The sequence below is a fragment of the Cetorhinus maximus genome, chromosome 29 (genome assembly GCF_964194155.1).
Source record: "Cetorhinus maximus chromosome 29, sCetMax3.hap1.1, whole genome shotgun sequence".
In the NCBI taxonomy this organism is placed as follows: Eukaryota; Metazoa; Chordata; class Chondrichthyes; order Lamniformes; family Cetorhinidae; genus Cetorhinus; species Cetorhinus maximus.
Window position 1 is genome coordinate 25,912,104 of NC_135907.1, and position 14,737 is coordinate 25,926,840.

The 14,737-nt window shown below is 50.9% G+C and overlaps 1 protein-coding gene across 2 annotated transcripts in view; it reads left to right on the forward strand.

Moving 5' to 3' along the window:
• LOC144669475 (glycogen [starch] synthase, muscle-like) overlaps window positions 1-14,737 on the forward strand; it is a 158,712-nt gene that overhangs the window by 41,243 nt on the left and 102,732 nt on the right. The window lies entirely within an intron of this gene.

Below are 14,737 nucleotides of genomic sequence, written 5' to 3' on the forward strand. Positions count from 1 at the left end.
CATGTACAAATTTGGATGTACATGTACAAGATTTGAGCATACACACAAAACTTAGAGGGAAATGGACAATTAGTGGGGACTGCATGAATAGACAGAAATCATGGATGTTTTTCGAAAGGCTTAGAAAGCATCTCAGCCCATCAGCCACCTTTGCCAATTCATAGAATGGCGAAGGGTGAGGGAGCAAGATGCGGCAGGAAAACATTAAGAGAGCCTTGCAGTAAGTGACAGAGAAGCTGAACATCCCCATTGTTTACTGGTGGTTGAAGTGGAAATGGTAATTGTTAATCTCTGCCACTCCACAGCACTAACAGAGGTCAGCATTGCCTATAGCTACAAGGATGCGGTGCCAAGCTTCAGTAGCTGGACCAGCCAATGCTATACAATAGCTGCAGGTTTCACAGAATTGTTCCAGCACAGAAGGAGGCCATTTGGTCCATCTTGCCTGCTCCAGCTCTCTCTAGGAACCATTTACCTCGTACCTTCTCCCCAAGCCCTCCACGTTTTTCTTTTTCAGATAACAAGCCTTTTGAATGCCTCGATTGAACCTGCTTCCACCACACTCTCAGGCAGTGCATCCCAGAGCGTAACCACTCGCTGTGTGAAAATGCTTCTCCTCATGTCTCCATTGCTTCTTTTTCTTAAATCTGTGCCCTCTGGTTCTTGACCCTTCCACCAGTAGGAACATTTTTTCCCTGTTTACTGAGCTCAGACCCCTCATGATTTTGAATACCTCTATCAAATCTCCTCTCAACCTTCCCTTTTTCAAGGAAAACAGTCCCAACTTCTCCAATCCATCTGCATAATTCAAGTTCCTCAATACTGGAGCCATTCTCATGAATGTTATTGCACTCCCTTGAATACCTTCATAACTTTCCTAAAGTGTGGCACCCAGAACTGGACACAATACTCCAGTTGAGGCCAAACCAGTGTTTTATTCAAGTTTAACATAACTTCCTTGCTTTTATATTCTATGCAGCTATTAATAAAGCCTAAGATGCTATATGCTTTATCAGTCAATCTCTCAACTTGTTCTGCCACCTTCACTGATTTATTCACATACACACTCAGCTTCCTCTGCTCCTGCAGCCCATTTCGAATTGTACCTATTCTTTTATTTTGGCTCTCCACATTCTTCCTACCAAAATGAATCACTTCACACTCTCCTGCATTGAATTTCATCTGCCACTTGTCCTCCTATTCTGCCGACCTATGTCCTTTTGAAGTTCTAAACTAACCTCCTCACAGTTCACAATGCTTCCAAGTTTCATATCATCCCCAAATGTTGAAATTGTGTCCTCTACACTAAGGCCTAGGTCATTAATATATATCAGGAACTGCAGGGCCCAACACTGACCCCTTGGGAACTCCACTATAAACCTTCCTCCAGCTCAAAAAATCTCCATTAACCACTGCTTTCTGCTTCCTGTCGTTCAACCAATTCTGTATCCTTGTTGCTGCTGTCCCTTTTATTCCATGAACTATAACTTTGTTCGTGTTTGTTGTGCAGCACATTATCAAATGACTTCTGGAATGTACCATTATCCTCACCAACCCTCTCTGTTACCTTATCAAAAAACTCCAACAAGTTAATTTGCCCTTAACAAATCTGTGCTGACTTGCCTTAATTAACCTGAAATTGCCAAGTGATTATTAATTTTGTCCTGAATCATCACTTAGAAGCTTCCCCACCACCAAGAATATAACATTTGCAGTTTCCAGTCCTTTGGAACCATCCCGGAGTCTAAGGAGGACTGGAAAATTATGGCCAGTGCATCCGCAATTTCCAACCTCATTTCTCCCAATATCCTTGGGTGCATTTCCCCTGGTCTTTGTAGCAGATGGTACAGCTCATCTACATGTGGCTTCTTTGAGGGTCTGGCATCATGGACTGACCCCCAGTGTCAATGCCAAGTACATGTGCCAAGGCCTGTAGGTATGGATGGTGGCATCTTGACAAGTGTAGTTAGGCATTCACTTGCCTTAATAGCGTCAGCAGTTAAAACTTGCAACTCCCAATTGCTTAAGCTTTGGAACTTTAATGACCATAATAACTCTGCAGCTGTCGTTTTGTTCAACCTCAACTTTGATGACCTTGTTCCCAGAAAACTCTTCACTGTCTTCCATCCTGATGTTCCCTGTTACGGGCTATATCTCTGCGCCCTCATATCAAGGCACACAGACTTGACACATTAACATACAACTGGATTAGCTGTCCATCAGCAGATCCGGTTGCTCATATAATACTCACCTGGCCTCACTCTCATTTGCCCAAAACTCTCAAAATGCCAGGATGACCCCATTAATATTGGTCTTTTCTCCATCATCACCACCTTCTCCAACCTGCTCCCTGTGCACTCATTCTCCAACAACAGGTGAGCCGAATTTGTGGAACTTATTGTTCATGATGGCCAGAAGAGTGAAACCCACCACTCCACAGTTCAGCAAGGTCTTACACTGGAATTTTTCATCCCTGTTGGCATCAGGTGTCATGGCGGGTGGCGTGGGGGCTGGTGATGGAGGCACCTGGTTGGGCAGAGGGAGGAGCAGTACCCTCAAGAAGAAGGGGCAGCTGGGGCTCCTGGGGGGAGCGATATGGTGGGAAGGGCAAAAATCAGTTCCACATCGTTGTGAAACCAGTTCACCATCGTCTGCTCTGCCTGTCAATGGCGGGTCACCTCTCCCACTGTCCAACTTCCGAAACCTCATTTCAATACATCTGCACTTCACCATCTGACCTGCCCACTGGAATTATCCCCCCCCCACCTCGAATTTACCTCCTACATTGGCGTGACTTCAGAACATGGTTCACAGCTGCATTTACAAGGTGTGCTGAAGTTCGAGGAGAGCTCAGAAGTGAGTGCGTATTAATGTTGTGCAGTGCTCGTGGGGGGGTCACCCGTTCAACTTCAAGGAAGAGGCGGCGCCCATTCAGACACGGGCACAGGTAAAGTCACTTTTCCCTGGCTGGCTAATAGTGTGGTGTCGGGACAAGGGCTGCACTGTGGCTGGGGTGAGGGGTGGTCAGAGGAGGTTGGTGGGCAAGGCAGCATGGTGAGGGTGGTGCATGAGCAATGCTGCTGTGGGGGTGGGGAGGCGACGGAAGTGACCACACATGAGGGAAACCTTGTATTAAGTGAGCATTCTTCTGTAGCTGAGACAGTTCAGGTGTAGCTACGTTGACATGCCTGGAGTCGGATCTCTAGCTTATCCGGCCACCCACGCAATGCCGAGGTGTGAAAGTGCCACCAAGTGCTCCAGAGCTTTTCACCTCTCGGGCACAGACTGCAATGAACATTTTAGAGGGCTTCAGAACAATTGGAACAACTGGGCACATTATACAAACTCCTTGAGAAAGCGGCCGTGGACCAGTCACTGGTGGAGGTGCTCACAGCCGCTTGCAATGTCTTCATTAACGTTTGGACCACTCTCCCCCATGGTTCAAGCTAACAGTGCAGCCCTGCAGTGCGGGTTAGGGGAATGCCTGTGCCTGAGCTGAGAGCACAGCCTGCAGTCCAGTGGGCAAAGCTGCTGCCAATCGGTCAGGTGGCGTGGGGGCGGAAGTGGGTGGGATTTCGGGCAGCCATGCAGCGCACTGAACTCTGACCATCCAAGTGTTGGGCAGCACTCTCCGGGATGCATTAAGGGAACTTGAGATGGAGTTGAAACCACACCTGTAACAATGAGAGGTCCCTTGGAGACCAATGTTAACCAACGAGTCTCTGTCTTTCATCCTGCAGGAGGAGTACATCAGGAGCATGGAGCCTGGTGACCTAGTCGAATGCCTCATGCCTTACAGGGCGTGGAGACAAAGGAGTAGAGAGCGAGGGAGGCACCTGGTTGGGCAGAGGGAGGAGCAGTACCCTCAAGAAGAAGGGGCAACATGGGCTCCTGTGCCACACCAAGCCGCCGTGGGTTGGTGCCCGGCTAGACCCAGAGTCTACAGATGGTGCTTGTCATTCTTGCTGATGACGGAGAATCAGTGTTGCTGAAGACTGTGCATGTCCAGGGAACTGGCCGATTATATCTGCCACCTGCTGCAGGAACACGGAGGGCATCCTCTGCCAGTGGCCATGAAAGTGACTGCGGCGCTGAATTTTTACACTGTGGCTCCTTCCCGAACTCCACAGGTGACCTGTGCTGGACCTCACAACCCTCCACACACACGTGCATCCACTTCACATTCACCAAGGTACCGAACATTCTGTATTTTACCCAGGATCAGGAAAACCAGGAAGCAAGAGCGCTGGGATTTGCAGAGATCTCTGGTTTTCCACAGGTGCAGGTACCATCGACTGCACTCACATGGCGCTTAGATCGCTGTGGCAACAAGCAGGGCAGTATGTGAACCGCAAGGGCTTCCACTTACAGAATGTGTAGCAGGTCTGCGACCACAGTTAATGTGTCCTGCAGGACTGGGCACAGTTTGCAGGGAGTGTCCACGACTCCTACATCCTCAGCAGGTCTCAGATCCCTGACGTCTTCCAGGGTCCACAGAGGCTGCAGGGTTGGCTCCTCGGGGACAAGGGCTACACACAGAGGATGTGGCTGATGACACCCGTGTGGTGGCCTCAGACTGCAGCAGAGGGAACAGGGCACATGCTGTAACTCACACCTGGGGGGAGCAGACCATCGGGATGTTGAAGCTGAGGTTCTGGTGCCTGGACCGGTCTGGTGCAGCCCTGCGATACAGTCCACAGAGGGTATCACACATCGTCGTCACCTGCTGCGTCTTTTACAACCTGGCACTGGAACGGGCTGGGGGTAGGAGGAGCTGCCTGAGGAGAAGATGGAGGGGGCTGCACTTCTCCTCCGATGAGGAGGACATCGATGGGGATGAGGGTGATGAGGTCCTCGAAGGCGAGGATGATGGGGATGAGGCCATCGCATTGTCCAGACTCAGGAGGCCCTCACAGCTGCTACTTTCACGGAGGGTGGCGATGATGTACAGTGAGGACACGCCATAGATCGTCACATTACATCTGTGAACATTTGACCCCTGCCTGGCTTATGGCAGCTCATTTGTGCACTGTGAGCAGGGTCATATAGCAATGCAGTGAGGAAACAAACTTCTCTTGATCCTATAGCATCCGTTGTGAGCTGAACCCTTCAGGACTACACTGACACTGGGCACAGAGGCCGATGAGATGGGGAGAGCAGCCGCTCGGAGAGAATGATGGACCCTGTGCCTCCGGCCCAGGAGATTCTGACAGCAATGAAAGCCCCATCCAGGTGCAGGTGTGACTGATGTGTCCAGTGACTGTGAAGGCGCAACATCGATGTACTGGGAAGGTGTGACAAAGAACAGGGAGAAGGCTCTGGCCTGAAACACCTGCCTTTATCTTGTGCAGGAACCAAGCATTCACTTCAGACTGACACGAACTCTGATCAGAACAATGTCCTGGACCTAGGCCTCCATCCTGCCAGTGTTGACCTCGGTGCGTTGGCTGCTGGCGCTATCACCTCAGCCTGAAGGTGGATGGGCTCCTCCATCCTGCCTTGCAATCTGAGGAGTGCAGAGGACATCCCTTCCTGATGTTCCCGAGTTTCCTTTGCAACTTCAGTAACTGAGGTATGACCGAGTCCAGAGGTTCCTCATCTGACTCGGACCAGGAGATTTCTGGCCTCCAGCAGCCCTCCGAGTGCAGGGGATCTGGGAAGATCCTGCCTCCACCTGCTGTGGATCAGACAGTGCGATATGCTCACCAGATTGTGATCCCGAGGCTACTCTTGGGCTAGGTCCCACTGAGATGTGTGTCTCTGCGCTGGTGGAGGGTGTGGGTGAGCGCCGTGATGGGACTTCAATGAGGGTGTCACCAGATTCTTCTTCTGAGGTATCTCCAGGCCTTGAGTCGAGTATCTGGGTCGTGGACACCCCTCGACTGCTTCCCAGATGTGCCTGCAAAAGCAAGGAGAGAGAATTAGTAAATGGCAGGAGCCTACAGAACAGGGGCACTGACTCACAGCATGGTTGTCTGATGGATGTTGCACTGCTGGATCCTCACTTGGTTGAGCAGCACCGACCTCACCATCAGCACAGGACCGGTCCCGGTCATCACCGGCCAGCTGGATGGCTCTGTTTTCAAAGTCTGTGAGGACCTTGATTTCAGGCATTCCTCCACCAGCCTGCGACCTCTCCCTCTTGTGTGCCAACTTGTCCTACATGGATATAGTTGGAGAGAATGTAAGCAAACCACCTGCCAGGCCAATGATAAGGATACCTGGCATGTGTGGGTGGTGAGTGGTGCCATGGACAGGATGAGGACATGGTCGGCAGGGCAGATGAAGGTGTGTGTGAGAGAGGGTGAATGGTGGTGTTCCTTGCACTGGCAGTGAGTGAGATCCCTGTAGGTGTGTGATGGGTTTGGGAGTGTGTGAGTTGACAGTGATGAGAAGAGTGACTTCCCCTGGGGAACGGAGGAGATCATTCATCCTCTTTCGGCACTGGGTGGCTGCCCTCTTTAGCAGGGTGTTGGCACTGAGCACCGCTGCCACTGCCTCCCAATGCTGGATTGGTGACCTTGCGTGCTGGTCTTTGCCCAGAGTGCGGGTAGAGGATGTCATGGTGAGCTCCCACAGCATCCAGTGGGTGCCCGAGGGAGGCATTGCTGAACTTAGGGGCAGCATGTTGCCTCCCTTTGACTTTCCAGCAGCTTCCGATGCCTTAGACAGTACCAGCTCTGTGCTGGGGTGCCCTTTAAACATGGTGCCTGGATTACTGAAGACTTAAGGTGATGGCGGGGTGAGTAAATCAGAGGTTGCTTCACTAGCATCCTGGTGTGTTTCCCAGGAATGCATCATTAATGAGGTGGGATGCGCTGGGAATGGGACAATATGGCGCGATAAGCTGCCATTGTGCCCGGTGGGTAAAGTCTCTTTTTTCCTGCCGGCTACCCCACTTTGTGTAAATCTTGGGATGATTCCGCTCCTAATATTCACCCTGCAGCAAAGGCACAAGAGAACTTAACTCGGATCAGTTGGTCTTCACTGTATTCGCCCTCGAACCTTGTCACTATGAATGTCTCATGGGCACGTCTTCCACATTGTGCCTGTACGATGGCGTCTTCCTGTTGTGCGTCAGAATCTTCGACCTCTTTGAATTCATCCTGTTCCACGTCCTCCTGGTTGGAGGAGATGTGTACCTCTTCCATGTCTCCATGTGGCAACTCATCCCCCTTTTACAGCGCAAGGTTGTGTAGGGCACAGCAAGCTGTTTGGTGTCTCTGTCTCTCTCCCCCCCTCATTATTCACTCTTCATGCTGTTTTCACCCAGCGCCACTCTCGCTCATGCCGCTGGTGACTGACCATCATGACTGGCACTGGATGGCCTCCCAGTCTATGAGGAGTGAGATCATCATGGAGAATGTGGCTTAGCAATAACCCGCTCACTGATGCTCAGTTTGGGTTCTGCTAGGACCACACAGCTCCTGACCTCATTACAGCCTTGGTTCAAACATGGACAAAAGAGCTGAACTCCCGAGGCGAGTTTAGAGTGACTGCCCTTGACATCAAGGCAGCATTTGACCGAGTGTGGTATCAAGGAGCCCGAGCAAAACTGGAGTCGATGGGAATCAGGGGGAAAACTCTCTGCTGGTTGGAGTCATATCTAGCGCAAAGGAAGATGGTTGTGGTTGTTGGAGATCAGTCATCTCAGCTCCAGGACATCACTGCAGGAGTTCCTCAGGGTAGTGTCCTCGGCCCAACCATCTTCAGCTGCTTCACCAATGACCTCCTTCAAACATAAGGTCAGAAGTGGGGATGTTCGCTGATGATTGCACAATGTTCAGCACCATTCACAACTCCTCAGATACTGAAGCAGCTCATGTCCAAATGCAGCAAGACCTGGACAATATCCAGGCTTGGACTGACAAGTGGCAAGTAACATTCGCGCCACACAAGTGTCAGGCAATGACCATCTCCAACAAGAGAGAATATAACCATCGTCCCTTTATGTTCAATGGCATTACCATCACTGAATCCCCCACTATCAACATCATGGGGGTTACCATTGACCAGAAACTGAACTGGATTAGCCATATAAATGCTGTGGCTACAAGAGCAGGTCAGAGGCTGGGAATCCTGCAGAGAGTAACTCACCTCCTGACTCTCCAAAGCCTGTCCACCATCTACAAGGCACAAGTCAGGAGTGTGAATACTCCCCACTTGCCTGGATGAGTGCAGCTCCCACAACACTCAAGAACCTCGACACCGTCCAGGACAAAGCAGCCACTTGATTGGCACCCCATCCACAAACATTCACTCCCTCAACCATCGACGCACAGTAGCAGCAGTGTGTACCATCCACAAGATGTACTGCAGGAACTCACCAAGGCTCCTTAGACAGCAACTTCCAACCACACGACCACTACCATCTAGAAGGCCAAGGGCAGCCGGGTTCGAATTCTGCTGTGGCAGATGGTGGAATTTGAATTTAATAAAAACCTGGGATGAAAAGTCTAATGATGACCATGAAACTATTGTCGATTGTATAGTTGTATAGAACCTTGGTGAGGCCACAGCTGGAGTACTGAGTGCAGTTCTGGTCGCCACATTATAGGAAGGATGTGATTGCACTGGAGGGGGTGCAGAGGAGATTCACCAGGATGTTGCCTGGGATGAAACATTTAAGTTATGAAGAGAGGTTGGATAGACTTGGGTTGTTTTTGTTGGAGCAGAGAAGACTGAGGGGTGACCTGATCGAGGTGTACAAGATTATGAGGGGCATGGACAGGGTGGATAGGGAGAAGCTGTTCCCCTTAGTTGAAGGATCAGTCACAAGGGGACATAAGTTCAAGGTGAGGGGCAGTGGTTTAGGGGGGATGTGAGGAAAAATTTTTTTACCCAGAGGGTGGTGACGGTCTGGAATGCGCTGCCTGGGAGGGTGATGGAGGCGGGTTGCCTCACATCCTTTAAAAAGTACCTGGATGAGCACTTGGCACGTCATAACATTCAAGGCTATGGGCCAAGTGCTGGTAAATGGGATTAGGTAGGTAGGTCAGGTGTTTCTCACGTGTCGGTGCAGACTCGATGGGCCGAAGGGTCTCTTCTGCACTGTGATTCTGTGATTCTGTGATTGTTGTAAAAGGTTCACTAATGTCCTTTAGGGAGGGAAATCTGTCATCCTTACCTGGTCTGGCCTACATGTGACTCCAGACCCACAGCAATGTGGCTGACTCTTAAATGATCTCTGAACAAGGCAATTAGGGATGGGCAATAAATGCTGACTTAGCCAGCGACACCCACACCCCATAAATGAATATTTTAAAAAATATATATATGATACGCTACATCCCTAGACATCCCTCTGTGGATTTGGTCCCTCCTCATTAGCATCTGGGTCTTCCTCGGGCCCTGGTGGCTCTTGTTCCTCAGGCACGATGCTCTTTCCTGAGCTATGCCATATGATGTGCCCTTCTCCACCTCACTCTCCTCCTCACTCTCCACCTCACTCTCCTCCTCACTCTCCACCTCACTCTCCTCCTCTCCTCCTCCTCTCCTCCTCACTCTCCTCCTCACTCTCATCAAACCTATCAGGAAGGTAGCATTGCCTACATTCTGCACTCCTCCTTGTCTTAAATAGAATAGAGACATGATTGCGCCCTACCCTGGAAGGCTCTCCCTCCATCGCCAAGCCAGGAAGCTGGTGTGAAGCCCTAGACCTGCCCTCATCCCTTGTCCTGAAGGTTCACAGGTGCCTGAGGACCCCGCTCCGTCATGACTGCGCATTAACAACTAAACTTTGATCAAGGTCACTACAGCCATGTGCTTTTACCCTAAGTCAGGCTACTGCCTCCTTTAGACTAGACACTAACCAGCCTTGCGCTAATTTCATGACTGCAAGTGTTGTGGGCGGTAAGCCACGACCATTGTAACGATAATGTGGAGCCGTGTTTTGAACTTGTTACATCTGCGCAGCTGCCATGTTTGATCCTCCTTCCCTGTTTACATGACCGACATGTTTCACCAAAACCCTAACGGACCCTCGCATGAATGTGCTCCATGAGTTAAGGTGCCAAGCTCCTTCAATTGGCATTTGACACGTTAACAGTTCTCTGCTGAGCCTCGATCTGCGTGTCTTGAGCTGATAGTTATAAGGGTGCCCCGTCAATCATCCAAAATTGCAGTTATTGACTCCTCCAAACACCCTCAGACCCCCTCCCCAAGGCAAATTTTTTTCAAACGTTGTTTTTCAACTGTGCCATGCGTAGCCGTCATGGTGGTGCCGCGTTTTGTCTAGTGACCGGCTTTCAACCTCCCCCCTTACCCTCCAAGTCCTTCCTATCCTCCTGCATCCTCACTGCCTCCATATTCCCCTTCCCCTGACATCTCTTCTGCCTCCCCTGTTACCCTAAAGCCAATCTTTATAGGTGTTGATTGATGTATGAAACATTTCATGTAGATGTCCCCATGCATTGACCTGGCCCCTCCCATTCTTGAGGCCACGTGCGCTGTGAATATAGGGATGCTCACCGCCACCCCACACCCCCCATGGGACCATACAATAACCCCCCATGACTTACCAACTCCCACTTTACAGGATGCAGATGCCTCCCCTGCCCGTGACTGTGTCATGTGCTGCCCAGCACGAATCCTCCAACCACCAGCACCAACATCTGTAACTGACTGACCATGCACTGCACACCATGCTGATCGTCACTGTCCAGAGAGACCTTCCTCCTCCCAGGACTGGGACAAAGATGTACACGTCATGCAGAGCCCTGTCGCATAGCCCGCTCAGCTCCAGGACTGTCTTCCCAATCTGCCTCGGACAGTGTGGCCTCAGCCCCAGGACTGTCCCACACTACTATCCTCTGTGCTTTTAACAACCACCCCCCTTCCCAGTTTTGCATCTGTGTTGCATTCTTACCTCCTGTGTTCCACTCACTCCCCCACAGTGATGCCCCTGTCTTTCCCCTCCCCACCGGTATTGCCCCCCATGTGCCAGCCTTGGCACAGCTTCCGACAAACACTGAGATCTCGCAGCATCGCTGTTGAAGCTAGACAAAAAAGTCTCCATACCATCAAGTTGCTGGTGGAGTGAAGGTCACCAGGTGCCCGTCACTTATTCATGGATCGTGAACCAGACCATTCTAATTATCCATTGGCGGGACACTTACATTTGGAGGGAGAAAAGAATTCCGGCGAGTTGTATTTTTATTGAGCATGAAGTGCAAATAGATGCAAATTTGGTTCCCACCATCAATCAGTGGGAAAGTCTTTACCCTGCCAGGAAAGTTGGGAGAACAAAATGTTGAACTAATTTTCCACTGGCGGGAAACTGACTTTTGCCATCAGTCCAAATGTTGTGCCCCTGCCTGTCACATGGCCAACCATTGGCAGGAATGGAAAGTTCTGCCCAATGATATTTCAATCAGAGTTTGAATAAAAGGTCACAGATGGTCCAATTTTAAAGTAGGAGCAGGAACAGAGAGATCTGGGTGTTTTACAGAAATGTTTGAAGATGGCAAGATAAAAGGTGCTGAAAAAGTAGATGGCTTTAAAAATAGAGACAGCATTTTGGTATTTTAACCTGACTCTGATATTGGAACACAGAATAACATTTCAAAACTTACCAGTGATACCAAAGTTGGAGATATGGCAAACAGTGAGGATGATGCCAGTTGACTGAAACAGCACATAGATAGGCTAGCAGAATGGGCAGACAAATGGAATTTAATGCAGAGAAGTGTGAGGTGATGCATTTTGGCAGAAGGGATAGGGAGAGGCATTATAAACTGAATGGCACAGCCCTGAAGCATGTGCAGAGTTGAAGGATCCTTAGGGGATTCATGTGCATTGATTTCTGAAGGTGACCAGACATATTGAGAGATTAATTTACAAAGCATTATGGGATCTTGGGCTTCATAAATAGAGATACCAAGTACAAAAGCAAAGAGTTTACAGTGAACCTTTATAAAGCTCTGGTTAGGTCACAACTAGAGTGTAGCCACCAGTTCTGGTCAGCACAATTTAAGAAGGATGTGAGGGTCCTTGACAGGGTCCCGAAGAAATTTACCAGAATGGTTCCAGGGATGATGGATTTTACTTACAAGGTGAGGTTGGAGAAGTTGGGGATGTTCTCCTTGGAATAAAGGAGATAGAGGGGAGATTTGATAGAGGGGTACAAGATGATGACCGGTTTAGATAAGGTTGACAAAGGAAAGCTGTTCCCATGAGCTGATGTTACAAGGACCAAGGAACACAGATTTAAGGTTTTCGGCAGGAGATGCTGAGTGATAATGAGCTGGACTCTCGCTGTCTGAGAGGGTGGTGGGAGCAGAGGTGATGAAAGATTACTAAAGGAAGTTGAATTGCACGTGAGAGAAATAAACTTGTGGATTATGGGTATAGAGTGAGGAAAGGGGACAAATGCTCCACAGAAAACTGGCAGGGACTTTAATGGAACAAATTCCCAGCTTCTTGCTGTTATGACTAACACTGTCTATCTCACCTTCCCCTTCATTAACGTGTTTTGTAACAAAGGTTGGGGTTTTGTTCCTGCGATGGGCTGCCCTCCTCACCCATTGGAGAACTGGCGGGAACTCTGCATTGCTGCCATGGTGGAGCCTGAAACAATTAATGACCTGTCAGTCACTTAAACGGCCAGTGTCAGGGATTGAAGATGCCGGAGGCGGAAATGCCACTCGCTGAGAGCTGCTGGCCGGTCAGAGGCTGACAGCTCCCCACTGCCGCGATCGGCAGCAGCTGTCTTCACCAGGGATCAATGGTGGATACCTGGGCACAGGTGAGTGGGGTGGGATGAAGACACGGGGAGGGGGTCGTTGGGAGGGAGGTGGGAGAGCACAGCGGGGAGAGGGGTCAGACAAAGGCAAAGGTGACTCTCCGTGAGTGTGGTACTCTCTGTGGGTGTGGTACTCTCTGTGGGTGTGGTGACTCTCTGTGGGTGTGGTGACTCTCTGTGGGTGTGGTACTCGCTGTGGGTGTGGTACTCTCTGTGGTACTCGCTGTGTGTGTGGCACTCGCTGTGTGTGTGGTACTCGCTGCGGGTGTGGTACTCTCTGTGGGTGTGGTACTCTCTGTGGGTGTGGTACTCTCTGTGGGTGTGGTGACTCTGTGGGTGTGGTACACTCTGTGGGTGTGGTGACTCTCTGTGGGTGTGGTACTCTCTGTGGGTGTGGTACTCTCTGTGGGTGTGGTGACTCTCTGTGGGTGTGGTACTCTCTGTGGGTGTGGTACACTCGGTGGGTGTGGTACTCTCTGTGGGTGTGGTACTCTCTGTGGGTGTGGTACACTCGGTGGGTGTGGTGACTCTCTGTGGGTGTGGTATTCTGTGGGTGTGGTGACTCTCTGTGGGTGTGGTACTCTCCGTGGGTGTGGTGACTCTGTGGGAGTGGTGACTCTCTGTGGGTGTGGTGACTCTCTGTGGGTGTGGTACACTCTGTGGGTGTGGTACACTCTGTGGGTGTGGTGACTCTCTGTGGGTGTGGTGACTCTCTGTGGGTGTGGTACACTCTGTGGGTGTGGTGACTCTCTGTGGGTGTGGTGACTCTCTGTGGGTGTGGTGACTGTGGGTGTGGTGACTCTCTGTGGGTGTGGTACTCTCTGTGGGTGTGGTGACTCTCTGTGGGTGTGGTACACTCTGTGGGTGTGGTACTCTCTGTGGGTGTGGTACTCTCTGTGGGTGTGGTAGACTCTGTGGGTGTGGTGACTCTCTGTGGGTGCGGTACACTCTGTGGGTGTGGTACTCTCTGTGGGTGTGGTACACTCTGTGGGTGTGGTGACTCTCTGTGGGTGCGGTACTCTCTGTGAGTGTGGTACTCTCTGTGGGTGTGGTACTCTCTGTGGGTGTGGAACTCACTGTGGGTGTGGTACTCTCTGTGGGTGTGGTGACTCTCTGTGGGTGTGGTACTCTCTGTGGGTGTGGTACTCTCTGTGGGTGTGGAACTCACTGTGGGTGTGGTGACTCTCTGTGGGTGTGGTACACTCTGTGGGTGTGGTGACTCTGTGGGTGTGGTGACTGTGGGTGTGGTGACTCTCTGTGGGTGTGGTACTCTCTGTGGGTGTGGTGACTCTCTGTGGGTGTGGTACACTCTGTGGGTGTGGTACTCTCTGTGGGTGTGGTACTCTCTGTGGGTGTGGTAGACTCTGTGGGTGTGGTGACTCTCTGTGGGTGTGGTACTCTTGTGAGTGTGGTACTCTCTGTGGGTGTGGTGACTCTCTGTGGGTGTGGTACTCTCTGTGGGTGTGGTGACTCTGTGGGTGTGGTGACTCTCTGTGGGTGTGGTACTCTCTGTGGGTGTGGTGACTCTGTGGGTGTGGTGACTCTCTGTGGGTGTGGTACTCTCTGTGAGTGTGGTACACTCTGTGGGTGTGGTACACTCTGTGGGTGTGGTACTCTCTGTGGGTGTGGTACACTCTGTGGGTGTGGTACACTCTGTGGGTGTGGTACTCTCTGTGGGTGTGGTACACTCTGTGGGTGTGGTACACTCTGTGGGTGTGGTACTCTCTGTGGGTGTGGTACACTCTGTGGGTGTGGTGACTCTCTGTGGGTGTGGTGACTCTCTGTGGGTGTGGTGACTCTCTGTGGGTGTGGTGACTGTGGGTGTGGTGACTGTGGGTGTGGTACACTCTGTGGGTGTGGTGACTCTCTGTGGGTGTGGTACACTCTGTGGGTGTGGTACTCTCTGTGGGTGTGGTACACTCTGTGGGTGTGGTGACTCTCTGTGGGTGTGGTACTCTCTGTGGATGTGGTACACTCTGTGGGTGTGGTGACTCT